The sequence below is a fragment of the Dendronephthya gigantea genome, unplaced genomic scaffold, assembly GCF_004324835.1.
Source record: "Dendronephthya gigantea isolate DGI-Jeju-01 unplaced genomic scaffold, DenGig_1.0 000828F, whole genome shotgun sequence".
NCBI lineage: Eukaryota > Metazoa > Cnidaria > Anthozoa > Malacalcyonacea > Nephtheidae > Dendronephthya > Dendronephthya gigantea.
This window is the reverse complement of record NW_021163838.1, coordinates 5,001-17,500: the sequence shown is the minus strand read 5'-3', so window position 1 is coordinate 17,500 and position 12,500 is coordinate 5,001.

Genomic DNA, 12,500 nt, shown 5'->3' with positions numbered 1-12,500 from the left:
TTTTGTAGGTTTAACAGTTGGGGTTTTTTCTTTGGTGGACACACGTGGTATTTTCTTTGGCGGTTCATTACTGGTCACGACGGTTGGTGTAGTCAATTCGTCACTGCTGGAACTGCTGCCACTTTCGCTGCTGCTGGAACTGGAAGTTTGGGTTCTTTTCTTCCCTTTTCGTTTTCTGTTCGCCTTCGTTTTTGTTTGAAGTTGAGGGTTGGTGTCTTCGTCCTCATAACAGTCTTCAAGCTCTTGTAGCAGATTTGTGTTTGCCTTTCGTGAACTTGAGGTTTCTGCTTTTTTCTTCTTTGGCACGCAGGTTGAGTTTAGGTAGTTTATTAGTCCTCGTAGTGTTTGATTTTCTTTAAAGGTGGCTGCATCTTCATCAGTCGCAACGCTGGCATTTGCAAAGTCTCTTGGGTTTTCGAAGAGATCCTTTGCAATAAAGTAGTGAGTAGCCATTGTGTACATTGCACCACCAAGCTTAAATATTTCCTCCATCATCTCTGGGAGGCCATTCTTGTTGTCGAAGAGGCACATCAAAGTATTTTTAACGTCTTGTTCAGTTGCCGGATCATTATTCTTCGTGTTCAGCTTTTTGAGGCTTTCATGCATCGGGGCCATTTTTTCTTGGAGCTCTAGTGCTTTCTGGGTGTTAATGAACGAGCCACTTTCTTCCTCGAGAATGTCCACATTCACATGAAGCGTCTCCGCAAATTCGCTCATGGCAACTTTTGGCCGCTTCAGCCATTCACATTGGCTTGCGAAGAGTCGCTTCATTATCGTTGCGTGATCTGGTCTAGTATTAGGCTTCCCATATGGACTAAGATAATTGCTGGGGAAATGGCGGTAGTATAATACTCCTTTGGTAGGGGTGCATAAGCTCGATGACCTCTTCGCTTTATCCATTCTATAAAATAGTGAGAAGAGCGATTTTTGTCAATGTGAGAGAAGTTTTAATAAGTTCGTGTAAGGAGAAGAATGGCTAAACTAAGACTTGAATAAGTAAATGTACATCTGTAGTTATAGCTGAAATGTAATTGAAAATATATGTGACTGGATTTGGACATACAGGGTTTCATGTTTAGCAGAGCTGACGATTTTAAAATACCAGTAGAGTCTCTTCTTTACATTTTACTAAAACGTATTGTGCTCATTGTAGTACCGGTTGGAAGAGAGCAGGTGTTAGCGGTTTTAGAAAATAAATATTCTCCAATGATTTAACTCTAGATAAAGCAACATAACCTGTTCCTGGGGGGACATTCTCAACATCAAACCACAAGACTGCTCTCTCTAACGTTTGGCCCTGAGCTTTGCACATAGTATTTGCATACCCAAGTCTGATTGGATAGACGATCTTTTTATTATCAAAATTATCACATGTTGTCACTGGATATATAGAAACAACTTGGCCAGTTGAGAGCTCGAGAAATATTGTGTTATTTTGTCTATTTTTTACTATAGCAATCTGACCATTGACGACACCCCGCAGCTTATCTCTATTTTGTGTAATCATAACACGCATGTTCCGAAATATTGGTGAAGCTTCCATCTGAGTATCGAGCTGAGCATAGCCGAGTGGTTCATCTTCAGAAAAAAATGCAGAGACTATCAATTCATTTATTTCATTAGCACCATGGTTGGTATAGGTAAGAAATGTTATTTGAGGGTGTTGCAGGAAGAGATTAACTATCTTATTTTTGTCCAATCCTTCTTCAGGACAAACTACACGACCCTCTTGTATTTCATCTAGGACTAATTGAGTGGGTTTCCAGTTACGGATATGATTTAAAAATCTTAAATATCGGTTGTCACCAATGCGATGTTGTTGAGAGAGTGTGTAGTGGTAGGTAGATGTTGCAAAGTTCTTTTGAGAAAAAGCATTATCTACCGTCCTCGTACAATTTTTGACTTTTTCGAATGGTTGTTGCTGGGAATTATCTCCAGATAAAACTACAACAGGTCTAAAAATCAATCTTTGTAGCGTAGACAATATGTGGTTGAAAATATTGGTCGAAATCATAGAAATCTCATCAATCACAACTAAGTCATATTGTGCAATGTCCCAGTTTGTAGCATGTGGCCGATTTGGGTCAATAGATACATGAAATGCTGCGTGAACTGTTTCACAGGTAACATTGTCTGGTAACTTTGCACGGAATGTGCTTGCTAAGAAACCAGTGGGAGCGGCTACTAATATATTGCTTCCTTTTTGCGTTAGGTCGCATATGGAGTGACACATGACATGCGTTTTCCCTGAACCTGGCCCTCCGGTGATAAGGATAGGCCTTTGCCACTCTATAATTTCAGTTCTTTGTTCAGTGGAATATGGAAATTCAGTGGAATATGGAAATTCAGTGGCACATGAATTGGACAGAGCGGATGGACCAGCTTGATTTGAACAATTGTCATCGTTTTCTATGTCGCTGTCATCACTGTCATAGTATTGAGTCTGTTGAAAAGAGCTATTGTAATACTCAGACCGTTGAGTTATGGATGCATTTATGTGGTGTGAGATAGCAAGTTGTGCAGGATCGAGACTTGTTGAATTTGCATTTGTCTGTGCTTGCATTTCAAGTTGATTTGCTTTCAAGACATTAATCCGAAAGAGATAGTATGAATCATGTAAGCTGCGTATATATGAGATAAGTGTGACAATATACGTATCACAATGTCCCTGTGCTTGGAAGAGTTTTTTCAGACTTTCTTCATTGTTCCATAGTTCTGGAAAGTGATGTACAGCAGCTGCAAACCATCTTAAATGGTCTGGCTCAGTGTGAGCTGGCATGAGCTGTGCAAATGTTCGGTGAGGGAGGTGCAAAAATATATACTGAAAGAAGTATTCATTATTGAATATGGAGAGAAGCTTTGCACCAAGAAGCGTATGTCCAGATTTGTATTTCTTTGGGGGGTTTGCGCTTGTATCCATTGAACGAAGCCATTGCAGAATAGAGTTGTTATCATATTGTTGTTCCCGTTTCCAGTATTGGTTGGCGAGTTTGTCATCATTAACCGTATTACTAGTGGGAACTGCATAGCGTTTAGTTCTGCTTGATGTCCATGCAACCTTTTTAGAAAAGAGAGTGAACCACATTTCTGGTTCAGCTGGTTTATTTCTCAAAAGATATCTAATTGCTGCTTGACAACCTGTTAGATCATAAGAATACAAGTTATCTGCTTTCTGCGAATCATGAGACTTTGTTACATAAGACGAAACATAGCGTAAGAGCATTGCTACGCCGTCCGTTGTTTGGTAATCCATCCTACACTGTAGTGCTGGTAGGATAGTAGCAATGTATGCACGGATTTTCAAGGCAAATTCTTGCGCTGGGTGTTTCAAATGATGAATATGTCTGCCATTTTTAACCTCAAAGTATGACTCTGTAGCCTGCAAATTTAGGCATGGTGAACGTTTATCGGATGGTTGCAGTTTATGAACTAGGTATGCAAGGTCTGGATGATTACGTGGGATATCTGCACACATCATATGATGCTGGGTTTTGGTTATGTCTTTTAACCAAACAAGCATATGTAGATGCAGTGTGCCACGTTGTTGAAATTCAAATCGGTAGAAGTATGTTTTTACATTCTTCTCCTTGGCAAGACGATTGTAATTGAAAATGTGGTTTTTCCAACGTGAATCAGAGGAGCCACACAAATAACCTCGAACTAGTTGTTCTAGTACATGAGCAATATGATACGTCTCATAGGCTGCCAACTCAGTTGGCCCTTTTCCGCTTAATCCACGTATTTCGCTAATCCACTTTGGAAATGGAAATGTCCATTCAAAGGGACTTATGGTTATGAATACATCTGGGAGACCAAACTGGTCAACGGCATCGACTAAATATCGATGTTGCCATTGCCAGTATGTGGGAGAAAAAGGTTTGGTATCTAATGCACGTGCAGGCGAGCATTTTGCAAACCTTGCAGTGTTAATGGCACCACTTACAACTTTATAGATTGTTCGGTCATATTGCCATTGAAGCAGATCGAAATGAAGGGCATAATCACAAATGTTTGAAAACACCTTTTCACAGAAAGATACTTTACTGCTCAGCCTGCTCTCTTGTCCAGAAAGTGTACTTTCACACCAATCAGTATATGGATAGAGGTGGGGCCAAAGTGCGCATTCTATACCTTTTGTTACTTGCCAATCAAAACAATTTACTCTTTGATTTGAATTTATGAACTCTTCCCTCAAGTTAACGAAGTGTGAGTACGAGGAGTTTGTAAGACTCATAAGATGGTTGTATGCTAACATGCACATATTTCTATCATCGTCATCTGTGATCTCACTTAATTTTTCAAGCACAGATTTTACACACGGTGATAAGGTTACCATTGCTGTCTTTATGCGGTATCCATGTTGTTCGCGTTCATATCTCCCGCAGTCTAATTCAAATGGCCTTAATATTAAAATGTGTTCAACAGATAGTTGTTTTAATATATCTGGCACATCCTTAAACTGTGGTACAATGTACCTTTTGTTCAAGCAAGTGCATTTTCTTCTAGGCCTCGTTGGAGATTTTGTCATGAAATTGTGTGGCAATGTATCATATTTAATGGAGTTGCAGTTCACACAAACATAGTAAGAAGAAGAAACTGCCCACTCTCGAAGGGCATTCGAGACTGATGAAATTGCATTTTCACCAAAGGCATCGACCTGAGGAAGGGATATTCCCCACTCTGAAACAAACTTTTCCTTTGCATCTATTTCCCTAAGTCTACTTGTGAGAGTGTTATTGTGATATGATGCAACTTTTTCCTTTAAATTTCCATAATGTATCACAAGGAAAGACGGTCGCCTTGAGACATAATCATTTGTTTGTGCATGTGTAACAGTTCTTGCCATTTTAAATCTTTTTTAGGCAATATTCTAATTCCACTTCTGAGTACTGAAAATATCCGTGGTTCACTTAGATATAATTGTTTTAACACACTGTATATGTATGCAAAGAGTATCAACATATAAAGCTATATAGATTTTGTCTTTACTTATCGATGTTACAACATGTAAGAGGTGAGATGACTATGTATATTGAAAGCGTCTATATACCACCAAACATCAAATATGAAATGATAATATTGACCCACAGTTGAAAAAGAGTACTTCAATTACTGGTGCTTCAGTAAAACGGTAGAAATTTGCAACTAATTATAAGTAAATGTTGAGATGACGGAGTTGAATAACTTTGGATGTAAATATTAACGCAAATTATTGTCCACAATTGACGAGTCTGTGATGCCGGTTTTAAACTAAATTGTTACAGTGAATACGATGTGACTTTGATGAAAACACTAAAGAATATCGTAGCTGTAGTTTATTTGATTCCCCACTTACATTTCAAGATGTTCTAAAGCCTTCTTGCGGGAAAAGGAGCAGAACCAATAGCCTATGAACTGAATTATAGCAGAATATTAGGCCGGAATAAAATTATAATATTGGAAAATATACAGAGATTTTCAAAAGAATGATACACAAAGTAAGAATAGAACCTTACCTTACTGTGTATTCAAAAAATAAAAGCGATGTAAAGCTTTTCACTGTAATTTAAGAAGATTGTCTTAGCGATTTTCAAAGCAATTTTACTAGCACAAGATGGCTGCCAGTGAATTTCTGCCTCCCTCAACCAATCAGAACACAAGTTTCACATCAACAAGAGATATGATTGGTTGAAAGTCCAAAAACAAAGAAAAAGGCAAATTTTATAAGTATTTGAGAATAATTGTCAAAATATCTTACAAAATATGAAAAAAAACCGATTTACATGTGAAATAGCCTATTCTTGAAATGTCAACAAACTTATTTACCTGTTTTACCCAGATATTGATCATACATTCTAATAAATCGAAATGAAGGCACAACTCTTCCTTCTGTAAGCTCATAAAGCCTTGTTTGATAAGAATATCGCAGAATTGATGTAAAATATTGCTTAGAAATTAATTCCACCCTGAGTTTCCTATGAGTAATTGCAAAAATTGGTTGCCATATCAAACTTACTTTCATATATTGATTGCAAAATAGGAAAAATATTTTCTAAGAGGAAAGATAAAGTCTATTGCTAATTTAAATCCTTCCTCAATGTGAGTAGAAGGATTTTTGCCATTGTTTAATATCAGGTTGATAATAATTCAGAATTTGATAGCAAAAATCTGACGCATACAGGGACAAATTGGTCATTCGCGTTGGAATGTCCTTTACAAAATTAGACAAATATTTTCTAAGAAGAACAAATGAAGTTCCATTGCTGCTTTAAATCCTTCCTCAAGGTCAGTGGAAGGATTTTTGTCATGATTGAATATCAGGTTGACAATAATTCAGAATTTGATGGCCAAAATCTGACGCATACAGGGACAAATTGGTCATTCGCGTTGGAATGTCCTTTACAAAATTAGACAAATATTTTCTAAGAAGAACAAATGAAGTTCCATTGCTGCTTTAAATCCTTCCTCAAGGTCAGTGGAAGGATTTTGTCGATTGAATATCAGGTTGACAATAATTCAGAATTTGATGGCAAAAATCTGACGCATACATGGACAAATTGGTCATTCGCGTTGGAATGTCCTTTACAAAATTTGACAAATATTTTCTAAGAAGAACAAATGAAGTTCCATTGCTGCTTTAAATCCTTCCTCAATGTCAGTGGAAGGATTTTTGTCATGATTGAATATCAGGTTGACAATAATTCAGAATTTGATGGCAAAAATCTGACGCATACAGGGACAAATTGGTCATTCGCGTTGGAATGTCCTTTACAAAATTTGACAAATATTTTCTAAGAAGAACAAATGAAGTTCCATTGCTGCTTTAAATCCTTCCTCAAGGTCAGTGAAGGATTTTGTCATGATTGAATATCAGGTTGACAATAATTCAGAATTTGATGGCCAAAATCTGACGCATACATGGACAAATTGGTCATTCGCGTTGGAATTTCCTTTACAAATTTGACAAATATTTTCTAAGAAGAACAAATGAAGTTCCATTGCTGCTTTAAATCCTTCCTCAAGGTCAGTGGAAGGATTTTTGTCATGATTGAATATCAGGTTGACAATAATTCAGAATTTGATAGCCAAAATCTGACGCATACAGGGACAAATTGGTCATTCGCGTTGGAATGTCCTTTACAAAATTAGACAAATATTTTCTAAGAAGAACAAATGAAGTTCCATTGCTGCTTTAAATCCTTCCTCAATGTCAGTAGAAGGATTTTTGTCATGATTGAATATCAGGTTGACAATAATTCAGAATTTGATGGCCAAAATCTGACGCATACAGGGACAAATTGGTCATTCGCGTTGGAATGTCCTTTACAAAATTAGACAAATATTTCTAAGAAGAACAAATGAAGTTCCATTGCTGCTTTAAATCCTTCCTCAATGTCAGTAGAAGGATTTTTGTCATGATTGAATATCAGGTTGACAAAATTCAGAATTTGATAGCCAAATTCTGACAGAAACAGGCACAAATTTTGCATTATTTCACACACATGTAAACAATGAATTTTTCCAAGCCGTATGTTGAACATTAGAAAATAAAACTTAGCGGTTTTGTAGAGCAGGAAATTTTACACTATTGAGTGAATTATGATGGACGTCCGTTTTGTTTTAGCTGAGAAATAAAGGAAAGAAGAAGGACCATATTAACAAAGATTTACCAAATTCCCGGTTTTCGGGCGCATGTAAACAATGAATATTTTAAAGCCGTATGTTCAAAATTGGAAAATAAAGTTATAGCGGTTTTGTAGAGCAGGAAATTTTACACTATTGAGTGAATTATGATGCACGTCCGTTTTGTTTTGGCTGAGAAAAAAGGAAAGAAGAAGGACCATATTAACAAAGATGTTACAAATTCCCGGTTTTCGGGCGCATGTAAACAATGAATTTTTAAAGCCGTATGTTCAAATTGGAAAATAAAACTATAGCGGTTTTGTAGAGCAGGAAATTTTACACTATTGAGTGAATTATGATGACGTCCGTTTTTTTTGGTTGAGAAATAAAGGAAAGAAGAAGGACCATATTAACAAAGATGTCCAAATTCCCGGTTTTCGGGCGCATGTAAACAATGAATTTTTTAAAGCCGTATGTTCAACATTGGAAAATAAAACTATAGCGGTTTTGTAGAGCAGGAAATTTTACACTATTGAGAGAATTATGATGGACGTCCGTTTTGTTTTAGCTGAGAAATAAAGGAAAGAAGAAGGACCATATTAACAAAGTTACCAAATTCCCGGTTTTCGGGCGCATGTAAACAATGAATTTTTTAAAGCCGTATGTTCAAAATTGGAAAATAAAACTATAGCGGTTTTGTAGAGCTGGAAATTTTACACTATGAGTGAATTATGATGACGTCCGTTTGTTTTGGTGAGAAATAAAGGAAAGAAGAAGGACCATATTAACAAAGATACACAAATTCCCGGTTTTCGGGCGCATGTAAACAATGAATTTTTAAAGCCGTATGTTCAAATTGGAAAATAAAACTATAGCGGTTTTGTAGAGCAGGAAATTTTACACTATTGAGTGAATTATGATGAACGTCCGTTTTGTTTTGGCTGAGAAATAAAGGAAAGAAGAAGGACCATATTAACAAAGATGTTACCAAATTCCCGGTTTTCGGGCGCATGTAAACAATGAATTTTTTAAAGCCGTATGTTCAAAATTGGAAAAAAAAATTATAGCGGTTTTGTAGAACAGGAAATTTTACACTATTGAGTGAATTTGATGCACGTCCGTGTTGTTTTAGCTGAGAAATAAAGGAAAGAAGAAGGACCATATTCAACAAAGATGTTACCAAATTCCCGGTTTTCGGGCGCATGTAAACAATGAATTTTTTAAAGCCGTATGTTCAAAATTGGAAAATAAAATTATAGCGGTTTTGTAGAACAGGAAATTTTACACTATTGAGTTAATTATGATGCACGTCCGTGTTGTTTTAGCTGAGAAATAAAGGAAGAAGAAGGACCATATTAACAAAGATGTCACGAAATTCCCGGTTTTCGGGCGCATGTAAACAATGAATTTTTAAAAGCCGTATGTTCAACATTGGAAAATAAAACTATAGCGGTTTTGTAGAGCAGGAAATTTTACACTATTGAGTGAATTATCATGCCCGTCCGTTTCGTTTTAGCTGAGAAAAAATTCTTTAAAATGTATGAAAAAAACAAGTTGACTTCGTAGTGTAATTTATAGTAAACTCGAATTTTAAAACGTAAATATCTTTTTTTCCACCGATTGCAATTTGTTAAACTTCTACAGTTTAAAGAGGGCAAAAAGTTGTACAGAATAAGCAAGTTACTTTGCCTCATCAGAAAAAACAAAAAAGTTATAATATTAACATATAGTGTCATGACTGGTCTAACTTCAATCAAGTATGAAACTTAATGTAAGGCTTAAGAAGTTATGTTAGCCTAACGTCGGCAATAACCGTACGGTCTTTAATGAATAACTGGCTTGTGGCAGCCAAGCGTTCATAGCGACGTTGCTTTTTGATTCTTCGATGTCGGCTCTTCCTATCATTGCGAAGCAGAATTCGCCAAGCGTCGGATTGTTCACCCGCCAATAGGGAACGTGAGCTGGGTTTAGACCGTCGTGAGACAGGTTAGTTTTACCCTACTGTTGAATGGTTGTTGCAATAGTAATTCTGCTCAGTACGAGAGGAACCGCAGATTCAGACAATTGGCTCATGCACTTGCCTGAAAAGACAATGGTGCGAAGCTACCATCTGTTGGATTATGATTGAACGCCTCTAAATCAGAATCCGTGCTAGAACGCAACGATTCCTTTTCTCTGGACGACTTAAGCGAACACGAATAGAGACGCGATCATTCGCGCCTCCTGCGTCACAACGTGCCCACGGAGCGGACAATGCTCCAAAGCACTACAACGATCAAAATCTAAATTTTCCAGAGCTAAATCATTTGCAGACGACTTAAATAAAGAACGGGGTATTGTAAGCAGTAGAGTAGCCTTGTTGCTACGATCTGCTGAGATTAAGCCCTTGTTCTACGATTTGTTTCTTTTTTTTCCGACACTCACACATCCTCGGAGCAGTCGAACATGTCCGCAAAAAAAGCCAACAACTCGAGGTCTCCCGAACATGTTCAGGATAAGGGGGAGCATATCGATGTCTCTCGAACATAACCGGCAGAAGAGGGAAACAACTATAGGTCTCTCGAACATGTTCGGAAAAGTCGCACTTTCGACCCGGACTAAGATGAGAGAAAACGAGTTCTCTTGAACATGTCCAAAAAAGTCGCGATTTAGATCGCTACCAAGAGGCGAAGGAATCGAGGTCTCCCGAACATGTTCGACAAAGTGCCCAGTCAACCCGCACTAAGAGGGGAACAACTCGATGTCTCCCGAACATGTTCGACAAAGTGCCCAGTCAACCGCACTAAGAGGGGAACAACTCGATGTCTCCCGAACATGTTCGACAAAGTGCCCAGTCAACCGCACTAAGAGGGGAACAACTCGATGTCTCCCGAACATGTTCGACAAAGTGCCCAGTCAACCCCACTAAGAGGGGAACAACTCGATGTCTCCCGAACATGTTCGACAAAGTGCCCAGTCAACCGCACTAAGAGGGAACAACTCGAGGTCTCCCGAACATGTTCGACAAAGTGCCCAGTCAACCCGCACTAAGAGGGGAACAACTCGATGTCTCCCGAACATGTTCGACAAAGTGCCCAGTCAACCCGCACTAAGAGGGGAACAACTCGATGTCTCCCGAACATGTTCGACAAAGTGCCCAGTCAACCCCACTAAGAGGGGAACAACTCGATGTCTCCCGAACATGTTCGACAAAGTGCCCAGTCAACCCGCACTAAGAGGGAACAACTCGATGTCTCCCGAACATGTTCGACAAAGTGCCCAGTCAACCCGCACTAAGAGGGGAACAACTCGATGTCTCCCGAACATGTTCGACAAAGTGCCCAGTCAACCCGCACTAAGAGGGGAACAACTCGATGTCTCCCGAACATGTTCGACAAAGTGCCCAGTCAACCCGCACTAAGAGGGGAACAACTCGATGTCTCCCGAACATGTTCGACAAAGTGCCCAGTCAACCCGCACTAAGAGGGGAACAACTCGATGTCTCCCGAACATGTTCGACAAAGTGCCCAGTCAACCCGCACTAAGAGGGGAACAACTCGATGTCTCCCGAACATGTTCGACAAAGTGCCCAGTCAACCCGCACTAAGAGGGGAACAACTCGATGTCTCCCGAACATGTTCGACAAAGTGCCCAGTCAACCCGCACTAAGAGGGGAACAACTCGATGTCTCCCGAACATGTTCGACAAAGTGCCCAGTCAACACGCACTAAGAGGGGAACAACTCGAGGTCTCCCGAACATGTTCGACAAAGTGCCCAGTCAACCCGCACTAAGAGGGGAACAACTCGATGTCTCCCGAACATGTTCGACAAAGTGCCCAGTCAACCCGCACTAAGAGGGGAACAACTCGATGTCTCCCGAACATGTTCGACAAAGTGCCCAGTCAACCCGCACTAAGAGGGGAACAACTCGATGTCTCCCGAACATGTTCGACAAAGTGCCCAGTCAACCCGCACTAAGAGGGGAACAACTCGATGTCTCCCGAACATGTTCGACAAAGTGCCCAGTCAACCCGCACTAAGAGGGGAACAACTCGATGTCTCCCGAACATGTTCGACAAAGTGCCCAGTCAACCCGCACTAAGAGGGGAACAACTCGATGTCTCCCGAACATGTTCGACAAAGTGCCCAGTCAACCCGCACTAAGAGGGGAACAACTCGATGTCTCCCGAACATGTTCGACAAAGTGCCCAGTCAACCCGCACTAAGAGGGGAACAACTCGATGTCTCCCGAACATGTTCGACAAAGTGCCCAGTCAACACGCACTAAGAGGGGAACAACTCGAGGTCTCCCGAACATGTTCGACAAAGTGCCCAGTCAACCCGCACTAAGAGGGGAACAACTCGATGTCTCCCAAACATGTTCGACAAAGTGCCCAGTCAACCCCCACTAAGAGGGGAACAACTCGATGTCTCCGAACATGTTCGACAAATGCCAGGTCAACCCGCACTAAGAGGGAACAACTCGATGTCTCCCGAACATGTTCGACAAAGTGCCCAGTCAACCCGCACTAAGAGGGGAACAACTCGATGTCTCCCGAACATGTTCGACAAAGTGCCCAGTCAACCCGCACTAAGAGGGGAACAACTCGATGTCTCCCGAACATGTTCGACAAAGTGCCCAGTCAACCCGCACTAAGAGGGGAACAACTCGATGTCTCCCGAACATGTTCGACAAAGTGCCCAGTCAACCGCACTAAGAGGGAACAACTCGATGTCTCCCGAACATGTTCGACAAAGTGCCAGGTCAACCCGCACTAAGAGGGGAACAACTTGATGTCTCCCGAACATGTTCGACAAAGTGCCCAGTCAACCGCACTAAGAGGGGAACAACTCGATGTCTCCCGAACATGTTCGACAAAGTGCCCAGTCAACCCGCACTAAGAGGGGAACAACTCGA